The 11,458-nt window shown below is 45.1% G+C and overlaps 1 protein-coding gene across 2 annotated transcripts in view; it reads left to right on the top strand.

Moving 5' to 3' along the window:
• The first annotated feature begins 6,265 nt into the window (after positions 1-6,265).
• Positions 6,266-11,458, top strand: part of SLC39A14 (solute carrier family 39 member 14) — a 35,351-nt gene continuing 30,158 nt past the window's right edge. For both annotated transcript variants that reach the window (XM_083368256.1, XM_083368258.1), the window contains exon 1: positions 6,266-6,303. The gene's annotated coding sequence lies outside the window, so the exon portion shown is untranslated. The remainder of the gene's footprint in view (positions 6,304-11,458) is intronic.

The raw sequence follows: 11,458 nt of genomic DNA, 5'->3' as shown, positions 1-11,458 counted from the left end.
GGACTGACACATACTTTGTTGACAGGTTTTTTTTAACCATCTTGTAGGTTCCCAAGCCATCATCCAGCCCATAACAGTAGGTAATATTGGTTTAACTTCAGGTAGGCAAATTTGCACATGGATTATTTGCTTCCTTGTAATGGATGGGAGGGAATGGTTCCCCTGGTCTCCTTGGGATACTCAAGAGTACCAATTCAGTACACTCGGATGCCATTGATGTCTGAAGCAGAGGGCTGCCTGCATAGGGGTTAAAATCTGTGCAAAATTAATTGGCACTATCAGGTGGTAAGAAAGAGCTGAGGTGAACCCTTCCCTTTTAATAATAACAGTGCCTTTATAAAAAGTGTTGAATCTAATGTTCTGTTACACTTTCCAACACAGCACTTTCTTGATAATTATCCAACTCTTTAAAAAAGTTGGTCAAACGTGTACATTCTGATTTGAAATAGATCAGAGTTTGGATACTCTTTGGGTACATTGTCTTTATATCCCTCAAGGCATTTCCTTAAAGAGCTGGTTTTCTTGCTTACCTACAGCTCATTTACTCATTAATGATTTATAATCTGTTCATAGTCATCGCCCGGCCATTGTTAGAATGATATAAAGCCTGACTTCGTTATGGCTGCTTTGGTGTAACAATTGGTTAGATGATGCCAGATGATGCAGTATTTTGCTAGTGAGGGAATTATTCCCATTTAGTGCCTAGAACAATTTCTTCATGATGCACACAGACATGGTAGAGTGCATTCAACTTGGAACAAACATGATTTCAGGATATACTCCACTTTTAAAGGGACCAAGCCAATGACCAGGTGATGGGAAGATCTAAGGCAGGGGTCTTCAGCCTTGGCCCTTTTATGACTTGTGGACTTCCATTCCCAGATTTCCTCAGCCAGGCACACGTGCCTGGCTGAGGAATTCTGGGAGTGGAAGTCCACAAGTCATAAAAGGGCCAAGTTTGAAGACCCCTAATCTAAGGCATTGACCTTCAACATGGTCCTTTCAACTCACTTTTTTATACTTGAAAAGTTCGTTATTCTCCTGTATGAAGGGAAGCATTCTTATGATCTTTCAGATGCCCAGTGGAAGGAAGACGCCTGACTTCCTCCAACACTCAAGTTAACTAGGAAATAAAAATCCTCCAATCAAAGTCTCGTGTCTTGTCCAAATGGAAAAAAATGTGTTTTTCTCTTCTTTGCTTTATTTCCCTATACTTTCTATTTTGTTGTTGGAATGAGGTTACAGCCTTAAGCTAATAATGATCAAAGAGTCCTGCCTGCAGGGAGGCAAACAATCTAGCAAGCCCATCATCTTTTCAGCTCTTCTGCAATTTCCATAATTACCACCCCTTTTTGCTGGCTATGAAAATTACAGCCACCAAGACAACAGGAGTGCCTGTCATCTGTCGTTTGAAGACAAATGACTTCTAGGGCCCCTTTTCATGTGGCAGTGTCCCATAAAGCCTCTGGGAAGCTGTTTGGTCCTCAGTGCTAAGCTATTTACGGGTGGGCAAGCATTAGCTTGCAGAAGTTCTCTATATTACGTAGGAGAGATGAAGAAGCATCTGTGTTGCCTTGCATGTAATAGAGTAACAGAGTTGGAAGGGACCTTGGTGATCTCCTACCTAGTCCAACCCTTGTTGAAGCAGGAGACCCTTTGCCATGTCAGACAAATTGTTGTCCAGTCTCTTCTTGAAAACCTCCAGTGGTGGAGCACCCATAATTTTTGAAGGCAAGCCATTCCACTGATAAATTGTTCTCACTGTCAGGAAAGTTCTCCTTAGTTCCAGGTTGGTTCTCTCTTTGATTAGTTTCCATCCATTGCTTCTTGTCCTGCTTTCGGGCACTTTAGAGAATAGGCTGACCCCCTCTTCTTTGTGGCAGCCCCTCAAATATTGGAACACTGCTATCCTGTCACTCCTAATCCTTCTCTTCATTAAACTAAACATAATTCTAGCAACCGTTCTTTGTATGTTTTAGCCTCCAGGCCCTCAATCATCTTTGTTACTCGGTGAAAGTCCTTGAGATCCCTGACTTGACTGCATTTCTTACACCTTAGCTGGGTAACCTCAAAGGTGCCTCAACGACTCGCTAAAGGAATGCCAATGACCAGCTGTCTGTAAGGAGTATAAATCCTTTCATTCCCCACCATCCAGTCAGACTGAAGAAGCTTCTTGGATGAGAAGTAAAATGTCTTCTTCAAAGAGAAAAAAGAAAGTCCAGTTGCCTCTTGAAAAAGCAACTTTGGGACAACCATGACCTGGATGACCGAGAACCTCCCTAGACACTTAGCTGGGTAAGATTAATAGTTAAACTGGTGTTGAAAAGCTGAGTTTCCCCACCAGCTTGCAGTCCAATGCCTTTTATTTGAAGATTCCTGAAATGTCTTGCAAAGAGCCATGCCAAGGTCAAGGGTCAATCTCATCCATTCATTATTGATGCTACCAGGAAAAAAAAAGAACTGCTGCCTGCTGATGCATACATAGGCCAGTCCTGGCCTTAGATTGTAGTGGACTTTAATGTATTCCTTTGCACACTGATCTGCAATTATTTACAGGTAGTTTCCAACTTACAACAGTTCATTTAGTACCTCTTCGAGGTTACAATGGCACTGAAAAAAAAGTGACTTACTGTGTTTCTCAAACAACCGCTGCAGCATCCCCAGGGTCACATGATCAAAATGCAGATGCTTGGCAACTGACTCGTATTTATGACGGCTGCAGTGTCCTGGGCTCATGTGATCACCTTTTGTGAACTTCTGACAAGAAAACCCAATGGAGAAACCAGAGTCACTTTAACCGCTGTGTTACTCACTCAGCAACTGCAGTGATTCATTTAACAATTGTAGCCAGAAAGATCTTAAAATGGGACAAGACTCACTTAACAACTGTCTCACTTAGCAGCAGAAACTTTGGGCTCAATTCTGGTTGTAAATGTACACGATTGAATATATATATAGTGAGTTGCACAAATGCCAATTCTCTGCAGCTGCAAAACGACCGCAGTCTAGATGCGTGTGTCAGAAAAACTCAGTTTTGATAATCTGATTTGCTCCTTGACTACAGTTGAGGCTGAATAAATACCAACACCTTTTCTGGCCTCTGAATTCTGCAGGACTAAATGAATGGGGGCCACACAATCACAAATGTTGTGTGGCTTTGGTTGGGCCAGAAAATGGGCTACTTGGGCATATGCCAAGATCTATCAGAGCTGCTCTTGCTGCTGGTGGTATAGTAGTTTAATGGAATGGTGATGGAAACTGGTGAACGGTAAGTGGGTAGGAAAAAAGCCTTGGTACTGCATGTCGGTTTTGGACTACATGCCGGCACGTCCATTTTATCAAGTTCTGCTTGTTGTGCAATGTTTGTAGTAGAATCACATCAGCAAGTTAAGAGGGTAGATTTTGCTCTTGGCCTCCTTCCTAGGTAGCCATTGGCAACTGCAAAAGCTGGCTGGAAATTAATGCCAGGTTTGGAATGAAGCACCAAAAACTGGCATCACTTTCATTCTCCAGTCCACTGGATGACACTAATGAGGTCATGAAGGCATATGACCTACCTGCCTGCCTGGCTATTAAGTCGTTCCATTGGTTATTGAACTCAGAAGATGGCTTGAAGGCCTCCCCTAAAAATCTATTCTCCTCCCAAATATTATGAACACATTTTTCTATTTGAGAAGTCTACTGAAAATTAGATAGCTTCTAACTTGCCCTGTATCCCAGGGAGAAAACCTCACATAAATGGTAAACCTAGAAGGAATTTCCCAGGCCACCTAAACCAAGTTAGTTTTTCCAGAGCCCTCTAAAAATTAAATCCATTTCAGTTAGAAACCTTTGTGCCGGTAAGTAGGAACTAAACAACAGTTACAGGACCATCTAAAGGAGGCTGAAATTCAAAACATTGAGCAGTGATTATTTCAATGCTCTTTTCTTTGAGTTCTATATTTTTTAACTGTGGGATCGATGAAGCAGCAGAATTAGGCAGTTGAATAGCTGAGTTGAATAGATACGGGTGCATTGTCCCATCATAATTAAAATCAAGGATGTCCAACCTTGGCAACTTTAAGACTTGTGGATTTCAACACCCAGAATTCCCAGAAATCTGGCTGGGGAATTCTGGAAGTTGAAATCCACAAATTTTAAAGTTGCCAAGGTTGAGAAACATTGTCCTAAGTCAACCCTGATTTCTGGTTGCCAAGCTTTTTTGGCAGTGTCACCGAAGTGTGTCATTACTTCCGTCCAATTCTCCTCTTCCTCCTCCTTTACAATTATGAATTCCTGTAGGTTTTCCATCCAAATCCTGATCCTGCTTGCTTTTCAGCCAAAACAGATGCTGCTGTGCCATCCATCTGTAGCCAAGAGTAACTTACCCATCAATTAAAAAAAATACAGTTTGCAGTCTACAAAGATACAACACAGAAGAAAAGAAACCATTTAGAGTGCTGACTCACAAAGTTAGATCAGTCTTAGAGCAACCTGTTGTAAAATGCAGCCATCATTGAAGATGCCGATCTTATGGGGGTCTCTCAAGTGAATTGAATGCCTTGCATTTGGATGATGACAGAACACCCAATGCGTGACCGTGGAGCATCAAAGCAACTTTGTCAATAACACTGAGGGTGATTCTTCCTTATCCTAATAGCCTGGAGGAAAAAATGATGGTGGTTTCCTTTGCTGGGAAGATCTGCAAACCAAATAGGAAAGTGAGCCACCAGCCTTGAAAGGCTTGATTGTGCACGTGTGTGGGTGTGTGTAATTAAACTCCCTTCAGAGGAAACTGCTTGTTTCTGAAAGTTACAGTTTCCACATACGTGAAGGGAGCTGGATGGCAGAAGCTGGCTTAGTTAGCTTGAAGGAAAAAAACCCACTCCAGCTTGGGCTGGTTGGTTCAAAACTTAAGCAAAGCATGTTAGCGTGATGTGTGAACCCAGCTTGAGATAGTTCAATGAAATCATGTTTTTGTTTTTTGTTTGCTTCAGAGGTGAAGACGTTCTTTTCTAGAATGCCTCACCTTTTGCTGGGTTCAAAGGTTTTGCTAATCTCGTAACGCAGTTTTATTTCCTTTTGTTGTGCTGTGAATGTGTTACGCCATGCACGCTAATTTGTGTGCCCGAGATAATGGGGCAGCGTTTGGCGAACTTGGCAGCTTTTAAGATGGGTGGACTTCCACTCAGAAGGCTGGCTGAGGAATTCTTAAAAAGAGTGGAAGTCCCACCCATTTGAAAAGTTACCAAGTTGGACAAACGCTGCTCATAGCCGCCGCATGTGCGAATCCACCACGGACGACCTATCCGTGCTACCAAGTCAGACATTGCACCGCAGGGAAAATAATGATAACTTTATTGTCACTTTGAATGTACGAAGAAGAAGAAGAAGAAGAAGAAGAAGAAGAAGAAGAAGAAGAAGAAGAAGAAGAAGAAGAAGAAGAAGAAGAAGAAGAAGAAGAAGAAGAAGAAGAAGAAAAGAAGAAGAAAAGAAGAAGAGGAGGAGGAGGAGGAGGAGGAGGAGGAGGAGGGCGGGGAAGCAAAATTAGTTTCCACTATTTCAAATTCCAGAGCGACTTTGAAGGATATCGCAGCAATCCAGTCGGAAGGACAAGAGGGCCGAGAATAAAGGCAGACGAGCCGGGTCTCCCCAAGGGGGGGGGCTGCAACACTCATAGCGGTCGGCAGAGGGCAGCAAAGTCGGCTGCGCTCTGGCGGTCATGGCCCCGGTGCAGCCGCCTCTGCAAGGGCAGGGGGGAGGTCTTTTAATCCAGCGTTTCCCAACCTTAGGAACTTGAAGATGCGTGGACTTCAACTCCCAGAATTCCCCAGCCAGCGTAGCTGGCTGGGGAATTCTGGGAGTTGAAGTCCACGCATCTTCAAGTTCCTAAGGTTGGGAAACGCTGTTTTAATCGGAAGGGCTGCGCGCAACCTTTCCCCCCCCCCTCCTAGAAGCCTCATTAATAAAGGGGAGGGGAAAGAGCGCCCCCTCCCCCCAAAAAATCCGTCATCCTCTTCCCCCCCCCTCCGACGTAAGCGATCCTGTCGCCCGCCCTCCGCATCCCCGATGCGCCACGCGGACCGGCTCCTCCGAAGAGGGGGCGCGGCTAGGCTAATTTCCAGCCAATCCCCCCGCTCGGGAGGCGGGGTGACGTGGCGGGCCGGGCCAATGGGAGCACGGCGGGGCCGAGTCCGAGGACGGCGTGGAGGCGGGGCGCCCGCTCTCTCTGATAAACGGGCATGCGCGTTGGCGGCCGCCTGTCAGTCCCTCCGCTTCGGTCGCGGGCCTGGAGTGGAGCGAAGCTGCGGCGCCTGCTGCAAGGTGAGCGGCGGGGAGGCGGCGGGATGCTCGGCCGCCGAGCGGGGGGACGGCAGGGCCGGGGCCGGGGGCGGAAGGTGTGAGGGGAGGGTCGGAGGCAGGAGGGGGAAGGAAGAAAGAAGCGGGGGGTCCGGGGGGGGTCCAGACCGCCCCCCCGTCTTCTAGACCAGGGGTCTGCAACCTGGCTGAGGAATTCTGGGAGCTGAAGTCCAGTTTAACCCTCACCCTAACCCCCCTCCACCGCCCTCTAGGAGACCTGGACTACAACTCCCATCATTCTTAGCCAGGAGGGAGGGAAGGAGGTGGGGAAAGCGCCATGTACCCCTTCACGGCCAATGTCTTCGCCTCCCCCACCCCAGATCTTGCTCCCTAGGATGGGGCTGCCCCCTGCCCATTGGTGGCCCTGTAGGGCAGGGCTCCTCAGCCTTGGCACTTTTGAAGTCTGGAGTTCAATTCCCAGGATTCCCCAGGAAGCACTGGCTGGGGGATTCTGGGAATTACAGTCCAGGCTTCCTAAAGGAGCCAAGGTTGAGAAACACTGGGTAGGGGGTGTTCTCTTCTTCCCTTCTCTAAGAGTCTGTGAGCCAAGGGGGATGTCCACTATAGAGTAGAATAACGGAGTTGGAAGGGACCTTGGAGGTCTTCTAGCCCAACCCCCTGCTCAGCTAGGAAACCCTTATCTCATTTCGGACAAATGGTTGTCCAATCTCTTCTTAAAAAACTTCCAGTGTTGGAGCATTCACAGCTTCTGGAGGCAGGTTGTTCCACTGGTTAGTTGTTCTAACTGTCAGGAAGTTTCTCCTTAGTTCCAGGTTGCTTCTCTCCTTGACTAGTTTCCATCCGTCGCTTCTTGTCCTGCTTTCAGGTGATTTGGAGAATAGCTTGACTCCCTCTTCTTTGGGGCAGCCCCTGAGATATTGGAAGACTGCTATCATGTCACCCTTAGACTTTCTTTTCATTAAACTAGACATACCCGGGTCCAGAAACCGTTTTATATATGCTTTAGCCCCCTGTCCCCTGATCATCTTTGTTGCTCTACTCTGCATTTATGTTGAGCGGTGGGCTATGGATAATTTGATGTGGGCTAGGCTTCCTAAAAAGATGCCTATTTAGCTCCATGCTGTCCATCTTACACTCTGTATCTCCCTCTGATATCAGCTGGGGCTTTTACCCCAAATCACTTAGTTTCCAGCTCACTTTCCTTCTACCAAGCTGATCCAGTTTCTCCTCCTCAAAATCCGAGATTGATAGCAATCTGCCTGCTGTTCTGTAAATTTCCCAGTATAACTTGCCGATATAAATTTTCTTCCCTCCGATCGTGACAGGCTTAATGTCCAGGTTGATTCTCAAGCTAGGTAGCCTCCAGATGTGTGCACTTCAATTTCCACCATTCTAGGCAATGGCAGAGCTCACTTTGAATTTAGGCCATTGAAATTCATGTGTTGTGTGCGCGTCCAGGCTGGATAACATTGACTTTTCACCATTCACAAATACTGTAGCTTCAGAAGTTCCTCTTCCCCTCAGTGGTTCATTGAATAGCTTGTTGCCTTTTACTAAAAGCAGTTAACCTATCGCGCACATAACACAACAGAATATATGCAGCCCAGGGTTGAGCTTGCTTTGAACAGCCAAGGTCGGAGACCACAAAGGACTCCACGTAACACAATCTCAGGTTTACCTACGATAGTTCTCCCCAACATCTTTCCAAATGGGCTTGATGCCAAAATGTACTATATTTCCCATTCCACCTTCAATTTCAGTGAGTACTCTAACCTCTCGGGACCAAAGTTCTCTCTCTGCATTTGATCCTTGTACGCAGGGCTTTTTTTGTCATACAACGCCGGCACCATTTTTGGATGGAACCCTGTAGGGTAGGCAAGACGGGTTGTATGACGTGTGTGAGTTCTGGCACCTTTTTTTTTCAAAAACACTGTACATATTATAATTCTTCTTGCTCGCTGCATACTTACTAATAGTTTCCCTCTGGGTCTCAACATCCCCCTCTCCTGCCCAGCAGTATTCCCTGAATTTGAGAATTGTGGTTTTCTTTCCAAGTAGCAGCCTTCTTCTCCTTCCATTTCTGTACCCTCAGTGCCTAATAGCTGAAGCTGGCTGAGCTCTACCATTTAGAAATTCTCTTAAGAATGTATATTTACTGTATTCAAATACAGTTTCATGTCTCAGCCCCATTCTGCAGGGACTCAACGTGCTATGACGGACCTTGCGCTTATTCTGTCTACCTCATGGGGAGTCAGCAAGGTGAAGTGAGTGGTGCTTGTTGAAGAGACGTGTGGACATAGGAGATTCTGAAAGGCCTGGTTGGTAACTCTGGCCCAATGAGTCTTTAGGTTTGCAGTGTTGTGTGTGTGGGTCTCTCATCTGTAGAGATGTGGTGGGCTCAGGAGGGGTTGGCAGGATATTTCCAATAGCAAGGAATAGATATTGGGGTCACCAGCAGGCAGAAGCTGTGTAAGACACACTGGACTAAGCCCAAATGGGGTTGGAGGGTTTGTGGCGCATCTTACCAGCACATTAAATTGAACTATTTATCTGGGGTCCTCATGTGATGTGACTTCAGCCACTCTGTTTTATTAGGCTGCGTAAATGTCAATTTTCGTAGCTGTTGGTTGGGGAGCACAAGTGATGTATGTCTGTGGGCTTGAGGGGCAGTGTTCCCACGAATATTTGGACTTTGTAAGAGGACTGATAAAGATCCTGTGTGAGAAATATTGAATGTGCTCTTGATGCTCAGTGCAGAGTATGAGGAGGTAAAACTAAACATGAGGAATTTGGGAGAAGGATATTTATGGAGTCCTTGAGCTTGGTTGTTTGCTTGCAGACATTCCATTACCTAAATAGATAACAACATCATCAGTGTAAGTGAGTGTGGGGTGGGCTCCCTGTTTATACACAGCAGCTTGTGCTATCAGGGTTGGAGGAGTGTGGTTTCTCCTTGGTAGTTCCTTGATTATGGCATTGTTTTCTGCTTGATTCTTTGTCAGGTGTTAATCCCTGCTTATCTGGGTGTTTGTTGCTGGAGAGGAAGTGCCCTAGTTGTTTTGTTTCCTTGGCTTTCTTTATTGTCTCTTCTGAGTGGTGTTTAAAGACAAAGTCCACAGCTCAACTTGGAATTACTTATATTCTCTTCTGGAGGAATATTTAGCCAGTTCCTATCAAACTTAAGACAATTCTTGTAAGTAGACACATCTCTTGGAGAAATTTGGTTAGCTATTACGGGCCACCAATAAAACTGGGCATGGGGAAGTTATTTTGGAAGGAGTATGGCAGATTTATTAAGATAGAGGCTGAGGAAGCTGAGGATAATCACATAGTTGCAGGAATAGTTGGTGCGCGTGTGTGTGTGTGTGTGTGAGTGAGTGAGTGAGTGAAGGGAGAATGGTAACAGGATTTGGAGTTGTGCTCACACTTGCAGACTCTGGCTTAGGTTGGTGGTTCTCATTATGTAATGGTCTTGTATTCAGTAATGCTGAGTTAATGGCACATTAATGGAATAACCTGATAGTGCTGGATGCACGGAAGACAATTTGGGCTACTTATCTGCATGTATATTTGTAGCCAAATGAAATAAAGTTGCTGTTTTGCTTGAATGGACTTTTCAAAAATAGGCAAATGTTTACGTGCTCATTGAGCGAGAGGCTGGGAGAAATAATGGGTATGTTTCTGGTAGGAAAGCGTGCCTGCACCTTCTGTAAAGAAAGAATTGTTGCATTATGTAGGTGTATATGAAGCTGACTGAGGAATTCTGGGAGTTGAAGTCCACAAGTCTTAAAAGTTGCCAAGGTTGAGGACCCCTGTTCTATGCCGTATTATACTGCATGTAAACAGCTTCATTTTATGCCTTACAAGTATTGGCATTATGTTGAATACATTACAGAGCTTCGGTATTCCAAGAGAAGCATTGTACCTCATAAAGATGAATACTGCAGCAACATGTTTTGTAAAATAAAAGACCTCCTTGACTTTATTGCGGTAGTGCTTAAACTAAACTCTCAGTTCATCCTGGCAAATGCTGAAGGAATGTCCCAAAAGTTATCGGGTGAGATGGAATATAGAATTAAGAGCGTGTGACTCGCTCTTGGCCAGTGTTTATCTAGTGATGGCAGTTTCTTGGCAGAGCAGGAGGTGTGAAGGAGCATTGCTCATTTAAGGCCTTGCTCTTAATTTTTTTGAGAGAAGGCTGAGCAGAAAGGTAAGCTCTGTAAAAGTAGTAGTTTTCAAAACTGGCAACTTTGACTTCAACTCCCAGAATTCCATGGCTGGCAGTGGAATGCTGGGAGTTGAACTCCACAGGTCTTAAAAGTTGCCAATGTTGGATACCCCTGTCATAGACATATCCACATAGATTTCTTTTTTTCTTGGCAAAAGTAAGAAAGCAGATTCCCACTGCCTTCTTATAGGATATATTTTTGACTTCACAGTGGTAGGTAGGTAGATAGGTAGATAGATAGTAGGTAGATGATTGATAGACAGGTAGATTAGGTAGGTTGGTTGATGATGGATAGATAAGGTAGGTAGATGATTGATAGATTAGGTAGGTAGGTAGGGGGAGAGAGAGAGAGAGGCATTTTTCAATGTTGACAACTTGAAAATGTCTGAATTTCAACTCCCAGAATTCCCTGTGCTGTGCTGACTAGGGAATTCTGGGAGTCGAAGTCTACATACCTGCAAGTTACCAAAGCTGAGAAACATTAACCTAGAGCAGGCATGTCAAACTGCCGGCCTGCGGGCCGGATGCGACGCACCGAAACCGCACCCACCCCATTGTTGGCAATGGGGAAAAAGTCGTGATATGTTGTGTGATGTCATGTGACCTCGCAAGTTTGACATGCCTGACCTAAAGTCTTAATTTCCCAATATCCAAATACTAAGTCTAATCATGCTTACGTTTTTTGAGATCATCTAATGTTCCCACCTGCAGTAGCTCTGTAGAGATGTGGCTGGGTTGGGGGACTGCTGGAATTCCATTAGGAAAATACGCATTGTGTTTTGCATAACCAGTAATGTGCAGGCTGTTCAGAGCAGAGCACAATTTTAAAAAGCCCATTTTCTGGTCTGGTTTCAATCTACCCAACCCAATCAATCCTGATCTGCCGTTAGTAGCTATTAAATGGTCCTTTCCATCTTTTTCTTAGTTCAC

The sequence above is a fragment of the Vipera ursinii genome (genome assembly GCF_947247035.1).
Source record: "Vipera ursinii genome assembly, chromosome: 8".
In the NCBI taxonomy this organism is placed as follows: domain Eukaryota; kingdom Metazoa; phylum Chordata; class Lepidosauria; order Squamata; family Viperidae; genus Vipera; species Vipera ursinii.
The sequence above is the reverse complement of the archived record's forward strand: the minus strand, read 5'-3'. Positions and strand labels throughout refer to the sequence as shown.